Consider the following 6000-nt stretch of genomic DNA (forward strand, 5'->3'; position numbering starts at 1 on the left):
AGGATGTGGAGAAATAGGAACACTTTTACACTGTTGGTGGGACTGTCAACTAGTTCAACCATTGTGGAAGTCAGTGTGGGGATTCCTCAGGGATCTAGAACTACAAATACCATTTGACCCAGCCATCCCATTAGTGAGTATATACCCAAAGGACTATAAATCATGCTGCTATAAAGACACATGCACACTTATGTTTATTGCGGCACTATTCACAATAGCAAAGACTTGGAACCAACCCAAATGTCCAACAATGATAGACTGGATTAAGAAAATGTGGCACATATACACCATGGAATATGCAGCCATAAAAAAGGATGAGTTCATGTCCTTTGTAGGGACATGGATGAAATTGGAAATCAACATTCTCAGTAAACTATCGCAAGGACAAAAAACCAAACACTGCATGTTCTCACTCATAGGTGGGAATTGAACAATGAGAACACGTGAACACAGGAAGGGGAACATCACACTCTGTGGACTGTTGTGGGATGGGGGGAGGGGGGAGGGATAGCATTAGGAGATATATGTAATGCTACATGATGACTTAATGGGTGCAGCGCACCAACATGGCACATGTATACATATGTAACTAACCTGCACATTGTGCACATGTACCCTAAAACTTAAAGTATAATAATAATAAAATAAAAATAAAAATAAATTTAAAAAAAGACTCCTAGACCTTATCAACTACTTAAGTAAAGTCTCAGGATACAAAATTAAGACACAGAAATTTGTAGGATTTCTATACACCAACAGTATTCAAGTTTAGAATCAAATCAAGAGCACAATTCCATTTATAATAAACACACACACACACACACACACGCATGCCTGCACACCAGGCATATACCTAACCAAGGAGGTTGAAGATCTCTGCAAGGAGAACTACAAAATACTGCTGAAAGAAATCAGAGACAACACAAACAAGTAGTCTATGCTCATGGATTGGAAGAATCAACATTGTTAAGATGGCCATTTTGCCTAAAACAATCTACAGATACAATGCTATTCTTATGAAATTACCAACATCATTTTTCAGAGACATAGAAAAAAAATATTCTAAAATTAATTGGAACCACCAAAGAGCTTGAAGAGACAAAGCAATCCTCAGCAAACAGAACAAATCTAGAGGCATCACATTATCTGACTTTAAGCTCTAATACAAGGCTACAATACTAAAAACTGGCACAATATTAGACACATAGACCAATGAAACAGGATAAAGACCCCTAAAATAAAGCAACACACCTACAACCAACTGATCTTTGACAACACTGAAAAAAATAAACAATGGGGAAAGGACACCCTATTCAATAAATAGTGCTGGGAAAACTGGCTAGCCATATGCACAAGAATGAAACTGGACCTTCTACCTCGTACTACATACAAAAATTAACTCACAAAAGTTTAAAGACTTAAACGTAAGACCTCGAACTTTAAAAATTCTAGATGTAAATCTAGGAGGTACTCTTCTGGATAATGGTCCAGTAAAGAACTTATGATGAAACCTCACCCCGCCCCCCAAAATGCAACAGAATGAAAATAGGCAAACTGGACTTAAGTAAACTAAAGATCTTCTGCACAGCAAAAGAAACTCTCAGTAAGCAGACAACCTAAAGAATGGAATAAAGTATTTGCTATCTATGCATCTGACAAAGGACTAATATCTAGAATTAATAAGAAAATTAAGTGAATCGACAAGAAAAACAAAAACCATTAAAAAGTGGGCAAAAGCCATGGACACTTTCCTTTTTTTATTTTTATTATTATTATTTTTCTGAGATGGAGTCTCACTCTGTCGCCCAGGCTGGAGTGCAGTGGCAGGATCTCCGCTCACTGCAAGCTCCAGCTCCCGGGTTCACGCCATTCTCCTGCCTCAGCCTCCTGAGTAACTGGGACTACAGGCACCCGCCACCAGGCCCGGCTAATTTTTTGTATTTTTTTAGTAGAGACGGGGTTTCACCGTGTTAGCCAGGACGGTCTCGATATCTTGACCTCATGATCCACCCGCCTCGGCCTCCCAAAATGCTGGGACTACAGGCGTGAGCCACTGCGCCTGGTCGACGTGGACACTTTTCAAAAGAAGACATACAAGTGGCCAAAAAACATAAAAAATTGCTCAACATCACTAATTTTCAGAGAAATGCAAATAAATTCACAAAGAGATACCATCTCACATTGGTTAAAATAGCTATTATTAAAAAGTCAAGAAATAGTAGATGTTGGTAATGTTGCAGAGAAAAGGGAATGCTTATACACGTTCATGGGAATGTAAATTAGTTCAGCCCATGTGAAAATCAGTATATTAGTCAGGGTTTTCTAAAGGGACAGAACTAATAAGATAAATGTATATGTAAAGGGAAGTTTATTAAGGAGTGTTGACTCACACGATCACAAGGTGAGATCCCACCATAGGCTGCCTGCAAACTGAGGAACAAGGAAGCCAGTATGAGTTCCAAAACCTCAAAAATAGGAAAGCTGACAGTGAAGCCTTCAGTGTGTGGTTGAAGGTCCAACAGTCCCAAAGCTGAAGAACTTAGAGTCCAATATTTGAGGGTAGGAAGCATCCAGTATGGGACAAAGATGTAGGTCGGAAGACTAGGCCAGTCTCGTCTTTCCGTGTTCTTCTGTCTGCTTTTATTTTCTGGCCACTCTGGCAGCTGATTAGATTGTGCTCATCCAGATTGCGGGAGGGTCTGCCTTTCCTAGTCCACTGACACAAATGTTAGTCTCTTTTGGCAACACCCTCACAGTCACACCCAGGAACAATACTTTACATCCTTCGATCCAATCAAGTTGACATTCAATATTAACGATCACAATCAGTTTGGAGATTTTTCAATGCACTAAAAATAGAACTACCCTCTGACCCAGCAACCCTATTACTGGGTATATACCCAAAGTAAAATGCAACCATTCTACCAGAAAGACACATGCAGCTGTATGTTTATTGTAGCGCTATTCACAATAGCAAATACATAGAATCAATCTGGGAGTCCATTAATGGTGGATTGCATAAAGAAAATATGGTACATATACATTTTGGAATGCTATGCTGCCATAAAACAGAAGTCACCTTTTCCAGCAATGCGGATGCAGCTGGAGGCCATTATTCTAAGCAAACTAATGCAGAAACAGAAAATCACGTATTACTTTTTTACTTGTTAGTAGGAGCTAAATCTTCAGTATGCATGGACATAAAGATGGGAACAAAAGACACTGGGTACTCCCAAAGAGTGGAGGAATAGAGAGAGGAAGGGCTGAAAAACTTCCTATCGGGTATCATGTTCACTATCTTGGTGATGGGATCAGTTTAAGCCCAAACCTCAGCACCATTCAGTATACCTTTATTAGAAACAGGCACATGTACCCCCTAAATTTAAAATTAAATGGAATTTCTTTTAAATGTATATATATCTCAAAATGTCCCTGAGATTTTTAAGTAGATTTTATATACTATATGACAATACATGCAAGAGGAAAATAGGGCAAATCAGGAATAAATCAATTATTGGTTTATAAAATAGTCTGGACAATTTTAAGGAAAAGTCAAAGTTTAATTAATCATTCAACATTGCCTTCACATAGGTTCTTTCTTGGTTTATGCACTGTTTTCCCATTGTTCAAATGTTTATACACCCAGTGGCAAATACCTGCATATTTGGATGCATAATACAGACACTTTTCTCACTCCCCTGGATCGATAGGTAATCACATAACACATTTCAATTTTCTCTGTGATATTTTGCTAGACTATACCAGAAGACCTATAATTTGAGAGTATATTATACTTAAATGTTATGATCCTATTTCTTTAAACAAAAACTGTTGACTCTTTGAATTCTGAAACAAACTAATTTTCATTCAACAATAGATTTCCTGTATATGTGTATGTGTGCATATGTGTACACTTTAGAGATATTAAAAATGCTTAAGACAATACTATAATTTATAATTATGTAACATTGGTTTTCTCAAGGAATATAAATTGGAAATTTTGGTTTGAGTTGAAGAAGGTATATGATTATTCATGTTTATATACTTTTGTTGTTGTTACAATAAATGGTAAGTTAAAAAATCTATTACATTTTTGGAGAAACTTTCATACTGTTTTTATAATGGCTGTAAAAATTTACAATGTACATTCTCAACAGCAGTATACAGGGGTTCTTTTTTCTCCACATCCTCACCAACACTTGTTAACTCTTATCCTTTGTATAATAGCCGTCATAAACAGGTGTGAGGTAATATTTTATTAGGATTTGATTTGCATTTTCCTGATTATTAGTGATGTTGAACATCTTTTCACATACCTGTTGGCCATTTTTATGTCTTCTTCAGAGAAATGTTTACTTAGGTCCTTTGATCAATTAAAAAAAATCTGATTATTTGGGTTTTTCTTGCTGTTGCATTGTATGAGTTTCTTATGAATTTAGGATATTAAACATTCATCAGATATATGATTTGCCAGTATTTTTCTCAATCTGTATGTTGCCTTTTAATTTTGTTAATTGTTTCCTTTGCTGTGCAGAAGCTTTTTAATTTGATATATTCCCACTTGCTTATTTGTGCTTTTATTGCCTGAGTTTTGGTGTGATATCCAAAAAAAAAATACTGACAAGATCAATAATAAGGAACTTCTCCCCTTTATTTTCTTCTAGAAGTTTTATGGTATCATGGCTTATGTTTAGGTCTTTAATACAGAGTTGATTTTTGTGTACAGTGTAAGATAAGAGTCCAGACATGTCAATTTAGAATATTTATAGACATATAAATGAAATTGCCAACTTGTCATGTCAATTTGGGTATGAGCCAAGAGTTCAGCAAACAATCCAGGATAGACTTATAAATTCAGGACTTTTTCACAGTTGAATAATATTTAAAATTGTGAAGCTACAGAATAATATCACTGAGAAAATAAATTTAGATATAGAGAAGATAAGATTACCAAAAAATGAGCCCAGGAACTTCTAACATTGAAGTAGAGGGAAAAAATGAATATTCTAAAACATAAATAGAAAGTAATAAGTAGTAAGAAGCTGCTAAGCTGTGATCAATAAAGCAAACTTGGGGGACCAAGAAGATCAGAGTATCAGAATATAATTTACAAAAAAAAACATTGCTACAATTTCTTTTAGATTATGGCTTGTGATTTAGTTTTTAAATGATAAATTGCATTCTGAAAATTGGTAGGTGATTCCAAAGTCATTTCTTCCATTATTTAGAAAGAACTTTATTTTGAAGTCTAAAAGTGTATAATGTAATGATTATCAGATACTATTTTCACTTGAGCTGAGACATCTGATCCTAACTTCCTCTCCCCAGATAAGTCAGACTTTGGCTCCATTCTCTGAGCTGATTACTGAGGGCCAGTGAATGCCTCTAATGAATTATAGTGGCAACTCCCCAGTGATCATTGATTTCATCTAGCTCACTGAACAGAAATAAGTACTTTCTAATTTGTTGTGACATTGAATAGATGTGTTTGTTTATTAAAGGATGTTGTAATGGCAGTATGCCATCTTGTCAGAAGAAAGAGCAACTTTGCTTTTCTGGGACAGAAAGAATATCAACCAAAGACTGGAAAATTAGAGTTGGCTACAGAAACCCAACAAATGAACTTCTCTGTAGTTTGAAAATAGGACAGAAACAAGAAAACAAAATCGTAGAAGTAGAGTCAAATACCACTGCTTGAGTTTCTTTTCAACTCTGCCACATGAGCTTTGACTTTTGGCAAGTGACCTAACATTTTATTCATAGGTTTTTCATCACAGAGTAGTGTATGATGATGGAAACGTCAAGGGTCATTTAAGCACACAATGGAAATGAATGTGAATGTCTCTGAAAAGTTAAAGTGTTACAGAAATAAGAGAAGCCTTGAATTCAGTTTGCTCTGTTTCATACTGTTAATGGGCCCTGAGTCTGGGTAACTGTCCCTTTTGTGCTTTGCTTGACAGCTGGGTGACGGCTTAAGGTGGTCCCTTCTTGGGGCCAAGT

Source organism: Pan paniscus, chromosome 3 (assembly GCF_029289425.2).
Source record: "Pan paniscus chromosome 3, NHGRI_mPanPan1-v2.0_pri, whole genome shotgun sequence".
Lineage (NCBI taxonomy): Eukaryota > Metazoa > Chordata > Mammalia > Primates > Hominidae > Pan > Pan paniscus.